A 14396-nucleotide genomic window follows, 5' to 3' on the forward strand; every position below is an offset into this window, starting at 1 on the left:
GAATATGTGTGACCATAAAGAAGAATTTGAAAGTTTAAAAAGAAACATAACAGAAATTATGGGAAAAGCACAATAGAAGAGAGTAAAACTACACTACAGGAACTTCGGGGAAGATGGTGGAGTGGAATAGATTGAATTCACAACTATCCCATGGAACAAGATAGGGAACAGGGAAAGAATGAACAGGAACACACTCAAGAGGGTGAAAAATCAGACAGTCCCTAGGTGTTTGAGGAGGAAAGAGACAAGAGGATCAGATTAGGAAGAATGGGGGAGGACCACTGACTATGATCCCCGCCAGGGGTGGGTTGCAGCATGCAGGGAAGTGCAGGTCGGAGGGAACTGATCATCTCTCCACTCCAGCCTGCCTCAGTTGCTGACTGGGGAAACCTCCCCATGCGGGTCCACAGCTAGAGGTGCCTCTGAGGAATGCACAGATGGGCCGAGCTGTCCACTACAAGGGCCAGGCCTCTGGGTGCTGGGAGTGGTCACCCAGCCGGGTAGTAGGAATAGCCATCCCAGTGGGCACAGTGTGCGGAGGATTAGCAGAGCTCTACAGATCAGTTAATCCCCTGGGGGCTGATCAGCTCCCAAGTCCTATGCCATGAACACCCATCCTGATTCCACAGGCCAGGAGAGCAACTCCCCCACCCCCGCCCCACTGAACACACCTCATCCAACAGCTGCTGCAATCTGGGAAGAGCAGGTCTGATGGGAGGAGATTCAGGGGCATCATCTGCTGATGTGAAGCAGTAATGCAGGCCAGCTGCAGTAGTGGGTAAGGAGGGAGCCTGCAGGGAAGAAATGCCTCAGGATGGCAACCTCCTAGTGAGAAGGGGTAAGTACGGGCAGGCTAACTCCCTATCTGCTTAGAGTTTTTTTTAAGTTCTTTTTTCTTTTTCACTTTTTTTTTTTTTAAACATTTTTTCTATACATATACATTTAGTAGTAGTATTTTTTATATATATTACATATTCTTATATTTTATTGATTATCATTTTACATGTTTTTTGTTATTCTATTTTATTTCATTTATTATTTGCTTTATTATTTTTCTTAAAATTTTGTCTCCCTTTGCTGGGCACCAGTCTGAGCACATTCTCAATATCTTAGGTGTCTCCTTCTGACTTTGGGGCTACTGCGGTTGAAGTGTGTATTTTGTTGTTTTTCATGTTTTTATTATATTTTAATTTTATTTTAGTATTATTTTTCTTTCTTTCTTTTTTTTTGGGCTCATGGGCCAGAAATCGAACCTGGGTCTCCCATGTGATGGGTGGCCATTCTACCAACAGAGTACCTGTGCACACTGGCTTGGCTTTTAGTAGACTCTCAAGTTGAATTATACCCTCTAAATAATATCTGGGCTTTAGTTTGGTGGGGGATACCTGACAAACAAACTGCAAAAACAAACATTCAACATAAAACCAAGTAAACACAAAACTCTGAACGAGTGAAGGAAACCAATGTGTAAAATAAGGGGCTGAAAAAGTTAAGTGAAGATATAATTGGGGAAAACCTCATCCCTTATGAAACATATAAATATGCAAATAAGAGTGCCAATAAACTCCAAATAGAATAAATCTGAATACACTTATCCAAGACACATACACAACTGTCAAACATTGAAGAGAAACAGAAAGTTGTGAGAGCAGTACGAATAAAGCATTCTACTGCATAAAAAGAAAAACATACAAGACTGAGTTAGAATTATTTAACAAGCACCATAAAAGCAAGAAAGCAGTGGGATGATATATTTAAGATATGTAAAGAAAGGCATTCAGCCAAACAATTCTATATCCAGTCAAGCCCTTCAAAACTGAGGAAAGATTAAAATCATCAATGAGAAACAAAGACTGGGAGAACGAGTCAATAAGAGACCTACCCTATAAGAAATACTAAACATAATCCTGTCAGCTGAGAAAAAAGACAGGAGAGGGTGGTCTTGAGAAGTGCACAGAATTGACAAGTACCAGAAAAGATAACTGAAAGGATAAAAACAGAGAGAAGGAAAAGAATATATAGCTCTAACAAATACTAAAGGATAAGACGGTAGATTAAAGAGCTGCTTTTACAATAATCACTTTGAACATGAACAGACTAAACTCACCAATTAAAAGATACAGATTTGCAGAATGGATTGAAAAATATAATCTATCTGTATGCTGTTTACAACAGATACATCTTAGACCAAGGACACAATTAGACTGAAAGTGAAAGGACAGAAAAATGATCTTCTATGCAAGCTATAACCCAAAGAGAGCAGGAGTAGCTATACTAATGTCAGATAAAACAAATTTTAAACGTAAGGACATCACAAGAGAAAAAGAAGGACACCACATATTAAATAAAAGGAACAATTCACCAAAAGGAAATAACAATAAAAAATGTTTGTGCTCCCAATCGTGGAGCTCCAAAGTACATGAGGCAAACATTGGCAGAACTGAAGGGACCAGAAAGAATAGTGGGAGACTTCAATATGCCACTTTCCACTGTAAAAAGAACCACACAGAAGATCAAAAATGAGATAGAGGACTTAAACAATGGGATAAATGAATTAGGCCTAACAGACATATTTGGATTAACACACTGCAAAACACCAGGATATACATTCCTCTCTAGTGTACATGGAACGTTATCCAGGACAGATCATATGCTGAGACAAAAAATGAATCTTTATGAATTTAATAAGATTGAAATTATTCAAAGAACTTTCTCTGGCTACAATGGAATAAAGCTGGAAATTAATTATCACCAAAGAACCAAAATGTTCACAAATATAAAGAAATTAAACAACATACTCTTAAATAATCAGTGGGTCAAAGAAGAAACTGATAGCTAAACTAGTAAAAATACCTGGAGACAAATGATAATGAGAATACAACATATCAAAACTTACAGGATACAGCAAAGGCAGTACAGAGAAAGATATTTATTTCCCTAAATGCCTATACTGAAAAAATAAGAACGAGCAAAACATAAGAACTTAACTACTCATTTGGAGATAAAGAGTAAATTAGCCTTAAAGCAAACAGAAAAAGAGAAATAAAGATTAAAGCAAAAGTAAACAAACTGGAAGTAAACAAAACATAGAAAGAATCAACAAAACCAAAACATGGTTCTTTCTTTGAGAAAATCAATAAAATTGATGGACTATTAGCTAGCTAACAAAGAAAAACAGAGAGAGGACCCAAACAAAGAAAATAAGAATTAGGAGAGGGATCATTGCCACACATCCTGAAGAAATTTTAAAAATCGCAAGAGAATATTATGCCAACAAACTAGACAACTTATATGGGATGGATACACTCCTAGAAACACATGAACTACCTATACTGAATAAAGAAATAGAAGAACTCAACAAACCAATTACAGGTAACAAGATTCAATCAGCTATCAAAAATCTTCCTACAAAGAAAAGCCAGAACCAAACAGGTTCACAGAAGAATTTTATCAAACATTTCAAAAAGAACTAACCCCAATCTTGCTCAAACTCTTCTAGAAAACTGATGAAAAAACGCTACCTAACTCATTTTATGAAGCTAACATCACTCTAATACTAAAACCAGATAATGACACTACGGGAGTGGAAAAGTACAGACCAATCAACCAAATTAACATAGATACAAAAATTCTTAACAAAATACTAGCAAATCAAATCCAACCATACATTTAAAGAATTATACATATAAAGTATGATTTATACCAGGAATGCAAGGGTAATTCAACACAATTAAATCGATCAATGCAAAACAGCAAATTAACAAATAGAAAAGGAAAAAAAAACATGATCTGTTTTTTTTTCTCTCAAGTTCATTTATTTGTGCTTTAATCTTTACTTCTCTTCTATTTTCTTTGGGTAAGTTGCTGTTCTTTCTCTAGTTCCTCCAAGAGAGCAGTTAGATCCTGGATTTTTGCTCTCTTCTTTTTTAATACAGACATTTAGGGCAATATATTTTCCTCTCAGCACTGCCTTTGCTGCATCCCATTAAATTCTGATAAGTTGTATTATCGTTTTCATTCATCTCCAGATAAATACTGACTTCTCCAGCATTTCTTCTTTCATCCACTGGTTGTTTAAGAGTGGTAACAGAGTAGTTTTGATTTGATTGTTGGTGATGCTCTTTTTTTGCTGGTTGTCATTATGGACCAGTGAAAATTGTCTAAAGTGCTGCTGATTGTACAACCAAGTGAGGATACTGTATGAAATGGTTTATTTTGGACACTATCTATGATGCCCAATAGATGGAGGAGGTTGAAGGGTACAATGACTGAGAAGCACAATGGTGGAAAATGATACACTTATATGATGGAGTATGATAGAGCAACAAAAAGGAAGGACATTGAAGCATACAACATATTCAATAAACCGCAGGGTCAATGTTTTGTGCAAAATAAGCCAGAAACAAAAGAGGAAATATGCTAAGGTCTCTCTCAGAAAATACTTACAAAATACTTACCTAGATTATAAGCCCTTATAGCAGCCATACTTCGTCTGAAGTTGTAAATGTGTTTCTAGATACTGAGACACTGCCTTGTATGTTTATAACTAGTATTTCTCTGGAACATGAATTCTGTGTCACTTCAGAACTAGAAATAGAGTACTGTGGTCCTGAATGTTAGCAAAGCTATATATATAACAATTAAAGTAACCGAAAAAGGGATCAGGCCTCAATTAGAGTTTAAAATGAAACCAATCTGGCTGAGTCTCAAGTACATTAGAATTCTGAGTAAAAGAAGATAGTGTATGCACTCCAGACCTTCACCTATTGTTATGAAACCAAAAGCAGAGAAGTTTATTACGTTTAGAACCTAAATTTTCTGTAACACATAATCTAAATTATCCTCTTTGTATAGCTCATTTAAACAACCCAAACTCTTGGCATCCAGAACAGGAATGCGGTCTTGTAATTCTGTACAGCTTAATATTACACCAGGATAAATCTCAGAGTATGGTGGGCTGATAATTAAATACATTTGTAAAGTCCCTTGTGGGTCCAAAGGGAAATATATACGTATTTCCATATATGGAATGATTAACCTTTCCCATCTGGGAAACCCTGGGTACTCTCTCAACCGTTGGGAAGTCCTAAGAAAATAGGCCAAGCCGTGGATTTTGAGGCTTGTCCTTATGAAACTTATTTCTGTAGGGGAGAAGTTAAGACTATCCATTATGAGGCCTAAGAGTTGGCTTCTAGGAAGCCTCTTAGTTGCTCAGATGTGGCCTCACTCTAAGACCAATTCTGCAAGGAAATTTACTGCCCTCCTCCCTTTGTGGGATAAGCCATTGAGGGGTGAAAATCTCCCTGGCAACTTGGTGCGTGACCCCCAAGGATGAGTCTGGCCCTGGCACCGCTGGATTGACAATGCCTTCCAGACCTAAAGTGGGGAAAGAAGCGTAATAAAATAAAGAATCAGTGGCCAAGAGAGATCAGATAGAGGCTACTCTTACACAAACTTCAGTTAGATAGGGCTAATTGCCATGGTTTGCTAAACCCCAATCAACATCACTCCTGTTCACTCTTAAGAACACCTAAGGGCTCAAATTAAGACTCTATAAAGGTTTCATGCACTAGGTTTGTCTTCTTGGAATATAAATTCCTTGAGGGTTCCTTCTTGGAATATAAATTTCTGAAACTCAGAGGAATCAGCCTCTCCAAGATTATCAATTAATTACATCCCTTGATCTTTTAGTGTTGACACCCCTTCTAAACTCTTCTAAAAGGCTTGGGAAAAAATGAGGAATATCTCAGTAATTGAATGACAGCACAAAGAGCACAAACATACCAGTCATGGCTGTCCCTAAAGAATAGAAGGGAAAAGGGGCAAAAGAATATTTGCGGAAGAGCTGAAGAGAAAATCCTGAAAGCAGAAAAATAAAACTGATTTATCACAGACAAGGAAACTGCAAAAAGATTAAGTGCTGATTCCTCATCAGAAAACAAGGAGGTGAAAAGGCAGAGGTATAATATATTTAAGGTACTGAAAAAGGAAAAGTGCCAGCCAAAAAATCTTTATCTGGCAAATGTTATTCACCTACAGATAAATGAAAGTTAAACAGCACATTCTTAAACAAATGGTCAAAGAAGAAATTGCAAGGGAAATTAGTAAATACCTCCAGACAAATAAAAACGAGAACACAACATATGAAAACCTATAGGATGTAGCAAACACAGCACTATGAGAGAAATTTATAGCCCCAAATGCTTACATTAAAAAAGAAAAAAGAACCAGATAATTTCTGTAAGGCAGAGAGGCCAGACTCTACAAACATCAACTAGTTCCATCTACCTACCCAATATTATCAACCGCCCCTTCTAACATGAAAAGTTAGAATGGGAAAGCCCAAATACCCCTAAAGAGTGAGAGAAAGATCAAAGATGATGGTGAATTTAAACAGAGAAAGTAGGGTTTAACAAATGAGTATGATTGCTAAATCATTATAATGGTATTTCTTTTAGTCTCCAGTGTCTTGGAAAAGCTAGTAGTAAAAACCTAAAATTGTGGAATTGCAACTCATACCAAACTCTGAAATCTATTCTACAACTAATTGTTGCAGTGTGCTTTGAAATTTATTGCTTTTTTGTATATATGTTATTTTTCACAAAAAGAAAAGGTCAATTGTGATGATAAATGCACAGCTATATGATATTATGAACCATTGACTGTATATTTGGATGATTACAGGGTATGCAAGTATAAAATATATATATCAATAAAAAACAGAGTAGTTATGAGGATTTAATAATACAATTCTTATGAAAGCAGTCTGTATAGAGATCAACTTTATACAAATGTTCACTCAGTTTCCACATCTGTAGAAATGGGCTTTTCATTAATCAACTCCAGAATCCTTTGAAAATAAAATACTTAATGGATGTAGGAATCTCTGACAATAAGAGATTAAAATCTGGTATCTATGATTTCCCACTAAAACCATAGTGGGAAGGCAGTACTGTAACCAAAGAAACCAGGAATTAAGGGGTGATTATGGTTGCTGAATCATTATATAAATATTCCTTTTTGCTTTGGAGTAGACAGAGGGAAATACCTCAAATCTCTGAACTGTAATCCAAGGGCCCTGATCCCTGATAATGATTATATAGCCATTATCTTGTGCCTTTATAGCTAAAAAAGCCTTGTAACTGACCTTCACTTGTACTCACTTATCCACTTTTTGGTCTTTGGAGTCTTGTGATTGCTAAAGACAGCCCCTAATGTTTACTAATGAAGGGGCTTGGGTCAGTCCAAAAAGTAACCTACCCCAATTGCATACTTTCTTGATAATTAAAACAGAAAATGGGTCTGCTTGACATGCACATAGCTTAGATTTTAACCTGTAAGTCACCTACACTGCATTGTAATACTAAAATCACGCCCATCATTGTATTAAGGTCGCCATTTTCTTTTCTTTTTGCATAGGCAGGCACCGGGAATTAAATCCAGGTGTCTGGCATGGCAGGCAAGAACTCTGCCTGCTGAGCCACCCTGGCCTGCCCAAGGTTGCCATTTTCTTACAAACATTCTTTGACTAAGCATGTAATCAATCTGCGCATACTCAATAATTAGATCACCTCTAATTACATCATCTATAGCCATTGTGTTCATTATCCTAAGACCTGCCCATCTTTTAATACTATAAAACTATTAGAATTACTGCAGTTCAAAGAGACAGCATTTTGGGCCCAGAGGCCATCCGCTCTCCTGCTTCATGCCTAGCAATAAACTCTTTTTTTCTTTGCAAAAAGAAAAAAGAACCAAAATCAATGACTTGACTGCACTCCTGGAAGAGCTAGAAAAAGAACAGTAAGCTAGGTCCCAAACCTAGTAGGAATGAAGAAATCACAGACCAGAGCAGAAATAAATGAAATTGAGAATGAAAAAATAGACAAAAATTTTAAAACCAAAAGTTGGTTCTTTGAGATCAATAAAATTGAGAAACTCTTAGCTAGGGTGACAAAGAAGAAAAAGAGAAGAGATGTGGATATATAAAATCAGAAATGAGAGAGGGGAGCATTATTACTGACCCCACAGAAATAAATAGGATCATAAAAGAATAGTATGAACAAATGTATGCCAACAAATAAGAAAATTTAGATGAAATGAACAAATATCTAGAAAAATATGAACACTGACTCTAGAAGAAACAGAAGACCCCAACAGACCAATTACAGAAACAAGATTGAGTCAGTTATCAAAAACCTCCCAGCATAGAGAAGTCCAGGACCAGATGACTTCCAAGGTGAATTCTACCAATCATTCTCAGAACAATAATACCAATTTTGCTCCTATTCTTCCAAAAACTTGAAGAGGAGGGAATACTACCTAACTCATTCTATCAGGCTAACATCACCCTAATACCAAAGCCAAATAAAGATACTACAAGCACTACAGACAATTTCTCTTATGAATATAGATGCAAAAATCCTCAACAAAATACTTGCAAACTGAATCCAACAGCACAACAAAAAAAATGAAGAACAACCATAGACCAAGATCAAGTGGGTTTATCCAAGGTATGCAAGGGTGGGTCAATACAAGAAAATCGATTAATGTAATACACCCCATAAACAAAAACAAAGGGGGAAAAAAACTACATGATCATTTCAAATGATGCAGGAAAGGCATTTGACAAAACTTATTTTTTCTTGATAGAAACAGGAATAGAAGGAAGCTTCATCAACATGATAAAGGATGTATCTGGAAAACCCACAGCTAGCATTAAACTCAATAGTGAAGGACTGAATACTTTCCCTCTAGAACTGGACAACATAAGGATGCCCATTGTCATTAATGTTATTCAACATTGTGTTGGAAATTCTAGCCAGAGCAGTAGGCAAGAAAAATAAATGACAGGCATCCAAATTGGGAAGAAAGAAGTAAAACGTTCACTATTTGCAGATGACATGATCCTAGAGATAGAAAGTATTGAAAAATCCACAACAAAGCTCCTAAAGCTAATAAACGAATTAATCAAAATGATGGGGTACAAGAGCAACATGCACAAATCAGTATGTTTCTATACACTTGTAATGAGCAATGTGAGGAAGAAATAAGAAAAAAATTCAATTTATAATAAGTAAAATAGTCAAATATCTAGAAATAAATTTAATGAAGGAACTGTACACAGAAACTAGAAAACAATGCTAAGGGAAATCAAATAAGATCTTAGTAAATGCAAGGACATTACATCTTCATGGATTGGAAGACCAAATATTGTTAAGACGACAATTCTATGGAAATTGATTTACAGATTCAACACAATTCTGATAAAAATTCTAACAGCCTACCTTCCAGAAATGAAGTCAATTATCAAATTTATGTGGAAGGGTAAAGGAGCCCTGAATAGTGAAAAACATCTTGAAAAAGAAGAATGACATTGGAGGATTCACATTTGCTGACCTTAAAGCATATTACAAAGCTACAGTCATCAAAATAGCATGTTACTAGCACAAGGACAGAGAAACCAATGAGATCAAATTGAGAGTTCAGAAATGTGAAAACCCTCACATCTACAGCCACTCAACTGTAAAGAATAGTCTCTTCTACAGCTACTCAACTGTAAAGAATAGTCTCTTCAACAAAGTGTCAAGAGAAGTGGATATGCATATGCTAAAGAATGAAAGTAGGCTCCTGCGTTAGTTAGATTCAGTGGTCAACTTGGCCAGGTAAGCATACCTAGTTTGTTGCTGTGGACACAAGCCAATGGTACGTGAACCTCATCTGTTGCTAATTACATCTGCAGTCAGCTAGGAGGCGTGTCTGCTGCAATGAGTGGCGTTTGACTTAATTGTCTGGTGCTTAAATGAGAGATCGCAACATAGCACAGCTAGCAGCTCAGCATTCCTCATCTCAGCACTAGCAGCTCAGCCCAGGCCTTTGGAGATGCAGAAAGAAGTCACCCCGGGGAAAGTTGTTGGAACCCAGGGGCCTGGAGAGAAGACCAGCAGAGACCATCTTGTGCCTTCCACGTAAGAAAGAACCTCAGTGGAAAGTTAGCTGCCTTTCCTCTGAAGAACCAATAAAATAAATCCCCTTTTATTAAACGCCAATCCGTCTCTGGTGTGTTGCATTCCGGCAGCTAGCAAACTAGAACAGCTTCTATCTCACACCACATACAAAAATTAACCCAAATGGATCAAAGACCTAAGATTAAGAACCAGGGACATAAAACTGTTAGAAGAAAATGCAGGAAAGCATCTTTAGGATCTTGTGGTTGGCAATGGTTTCATAGACTTTACACCCAAAGCAAAAGCAACAAAAGAAAAGATAGATAAATGGGACCTCCTCAAAATTAAAAACTTTTACGCATCAAAGGAATTTATCAAGAAAGTGAAATGTAACCTTCTCAATGGGATAAAATATTTGGAATCCACATATTCAGTAAGAGTTTAATATCCAGAATATATAAAGAAATCAACCCTACAACTCATTAATAAAAAGATAACCCAATTGAAAACTTCATTTCAATATTCTGGAAAATAATCCAAAGCATGAAACAAACAAAACGTTTACTCAGGAAAACCTAACGAACCTTGTGAGAACAGCAGTAGTTCATGGCATTTTAGGCTGGGACTGCTCCCATCCTGCCGCTACTACCTACTCCCTCCCCCAACCTCTTTTGATGCTAATGGAATTGTTCTTCATCTTGGTCATGGTGATGGTTACATGTGCGTATCTGTCAAAACCCACACATAGGATTGTACAATTATAATGGGTGCATTTTGTTGGATGTAAATTATAACTCATAGAAGTTGCTTTTAAAAAGCTGTGAAGAAAAAATTTTTATTAGAAGCATAATACTGTTCTTATTAAGGAATCAGGCTTCAAAATACGGAAATGAGTTAACAATTTTGTGTCTGTCTCTATTGCAATCCTAGTGTTTCACTGTTTCCTCCTGTTTTAGCAGCACTGCTGTATACTCATGGTCTTTCACAAGGTATACAACTAGTACCAGATGCCAGGGCAAATAAAGGATTTCCAATTACATTAATAACTTGATACCTTGAGATACCTGACACAAGTGCATACTCAAGAACTGGATTTCAAGCATCCATGTTATTTATATTCTAGCTATTCTATAACTGATGACCAACTTTTTCACTAGGAATATTAAACTGTAAGCTAATAAAGGCAGGAACTGTCTCTCCCCTGCCCATGAATATACGGCCAGTGTCTCCCATAGACACCTTACATCTAGTAAATTTTCAATAACCAAATACTTCAGTTCAGCCTGCATTTTAGTTCAGATAACTCCCACACGATATTCTTCAGGTGAAAAGACTTCTGAGGATTGCCCACACAATTCTAAGAATGAAAATCAGAGTAAAATTACGTCTCAGCCATGAAAAGATAGTAGCTTTCTCATCATTCATGTGAGAGTACTAAGAGAGTATTTTTGAATTACTGACTGCTGTATTTTCCATTCCTGCTACTTTATTTCCTCGTGTCTGTGGTTGCTTACAGCAATGTGTTAGTGACTTGCTGCTTCAGGAGACAGAGACAATAAGGATAAAACAAAAACATCACTGCTTAGTTTTAGTGTCATTATTGAGTTTTGAAAAACCAACGGAAGATATAAGAGCCTGAAAAGGGGCTTTGGGTTTGTCAGAGTCAAGTTCTAGAGACTTAGGAAACCTAAATATTCATATGCGTATCAAGGAACAGAGCCCTGGCTGAGTTAGGTAGAATGCATAATGATAGAGGCATAGTTTTCTCATCTAAAAAATAAGCAAGAATTTGATGAGGCAGTAAAGAGAATTGGAGAGAGAATGTGGCTAGAGTTTAGGTGCAGTGGTCTCTTAAACATGCTCCACAGAAGTATTTTGGGATGTAGGAGAAAATCCTACATAGGTCACACACCAGCTGTACAACAGAATCACACTGTATCAATCATCTCATAATCTTTGGGGTGGGGTCAAGGCCCTAATATATTTTAAAAGTGGCTCCTGACTCCTCAATGTCGTCTTGTGTTGATGTAATATATTTAGCCAAGTTAAGTCTTAATAGGGATACCAAATCATAAGAGTGAAATGCCTTTCTTCAGTGTCCAACCTCATAGATAAACCCCTGCCCATCTCTAACCTCTGACTCCATCCAACATACAGCCTGAGCACTGAGTTGTAAGGATTAGTTAGGTGTGGCAAGGATAAATGACACCAGAGATGCATGAAAGAAGTTTATTAATACTCACAGGTCCTAAAATACAGAGTGGCAGCATGCCTCACAGGGTCACACGGGGAAACGCCAGAAGCAGGAGGTCAACCAAACAAGTGGGGAGCAAAAGGTTACAGTGAATCTGGCAACTATGCCTGTATAATGATACACGAATAGAGCTGTAGTAGTTTGTCAACCAAGAGTGGGGACTGGGGAGTTTGTATGACTTTTGTGAGGGCACAAATGTGGGCAGGACATGGGGAAAAGAGAGAGAAGCTGTTTATCTTGTATAAGCAGGTGCCGGGGATGGTCATCGAGGGACCTAAGGACAGGGTCTGAGATACTGAGACATCATGATAGCAAAAAAGCCTCTATTTTGTTTTAATTTACTACAAGTATTAAATTTCCAGGCAAACTTAGGGAGCATATTATTGTAGGTAGCTTAGACTTGAATACTTATGACTAGTATGCTGGAGTTTGAAGTTTGTTTTGTGAATGAGGGACTAGTGAAAAAGTTTAGCAGTTCAAGAGTAGACGTGATAAAAATTCAACTGCTGCTGGAAAGCCTGAAACTCATGAAAGTGCCACCATAGAACTCAACACAGGATAATTGACCCAAGCTACTCACAAATTCTCTTGATCATTTGGCTAAAACTTCACAAACATACCAGGTATAGTACAGGTACTACAAAACAGATCAGGTACTCAGAACCTGTATGGCCTCACCAAACTGTAATCACAGTTAGAGCCACTGCCAATTTTGAATACACAGAAAGAGGATTCATTTGACTATTTCAACTTTTACAAGAGATCTCCAGTACTTTTCACTGAAAATAATTATGAAACTACCTCAGTATAATAACAATATACAACCAACTGTGCTTATGGCTGGTAGCTAAGTTAACTTTGAGAGACTGGGGTCTTCACACAGCCAGAATCACAAGACCTTAAAAAAATATTGAGGGAAAAAACCAACCCCTAAAGTCATCTACGTTTGGTAGCCACTAGCTCTTGAGCTGTGGAATATGACTAGTTTGAATAGAGATATGCTATGTGTAAAAAAATATACATAAGATTTCAAAGACTTTAAGAAGAATGGAAAATCTCACTGATAGTTTTAAAATATTGATTACAGGTTAAAATAACTGTTTGGCTATTAAAATGCCTTAGAAGTCCTCTGGCATTTGCAATGTTTGAATTCCAACACTGGATCAATTGTTTATCACTTGGTTTTCTTGATGGATATTCCTGAATATTTGGATAGGAAATCTCTTAGCATTTACAGATTTAATAATATTTCAAGTTTTAATGAGTTACCTTGAAAGATTTGTGACATACAAATCTTTGATATTTTTCTGAAATATAAATTTAAATGGCTCATACTTTACAGTTAATCAAGAAAGCTCAAACTGACTTTTTTGGCAAGTTTCTTTTTTTTTCTGGTCATGTACTCTTTAAACCTAATAAAATAATAAACATTAAATTCAAAGGAAAAAGACACTAGTTAAGAGAGGTTAACTCAGAGGTTAAGTATTTTGCCAAGTATTAAGGAGATGGTAAGTCTACAAAGTCTGGCTCCAGACTTCTTAATCATTATACTACATAACTCAACACCTCTTACCTCAATCACAATAACTGTGTTTCAAAAGATTACTCCCCCCTTTAAAACATAATGGATTGTCACTAAATACAACCTAAATTTTAAAAGTTTTAAGATTGTGCGCTGGCAGATCTCCTACCCCTAACTATTTAATAGTTCTCCAACCATATTTCAATTACAAAATTTACAAACAGGCTTTATATTAGAAATTACAAAGTACATCTTTTTTTATGATTAAAGAAAAAAGAACTTTTTATCCACTATCACTACAATAATTTTTTACACTATTAGAGAATTTTAATGAATGCTTTTAGATTAAATTTTGTGATAGCAGGCATACAAATATAGACATAGAAGCTCTAGCTAACATCTTCTCAGCATTCAGATTTTTTCTCAGTTTTATTGTAAACATCTGTCAACATCTATACATAAGGGCAGATATGACAAATTCCCTTGAATGCATTCTTCTCTTTATTTTCTACTTCTAAAAAATGGGATTATTTGGCAAGGTCATGTGGAATGTTTATTTATTAATATATCAACAATGAATGTTTTGCATTTTAGTTTAGAACATACTAATACAGGTAATTTCTAATACATTTTCTATTTTTCTTTTGATTGATGTATTTGATACTTTTTTAAC

At 36.4% G+C, this 14396-nt stretch overlaps 1 protein-coding gene across 2 annotated transcripts in view; it reads left to right on the forward strand.

The window, feature by feature from the left end:
• The window catches only part of NOD1 (nucleotide binding oligomerization domain containing 1), a 173773-nt gene that overhangs the window by 134341 nt on the left and 25036 nt on the right, over window positions 1–14396 (forward strand). The gene's annotated exons all lie outside the window — the stretch shown is intronic.

This window comes from Tamandua tetradactyla, chromosome 1 (genome assembly GCF_023851605.1).
Source record: "Tamandua tetradactyla isolate mTamTet1 chromosome 1, mTamTet1.pri, whole genome shotgun sequence".
Classification (NCBI taxonomy): domain Eukaryota; kingdom Metazoa; phylum Chordata; class Mammalia; order Pilosa; family Myrmecophagidae; genus Tamandua; species Tamandua tetradactyla.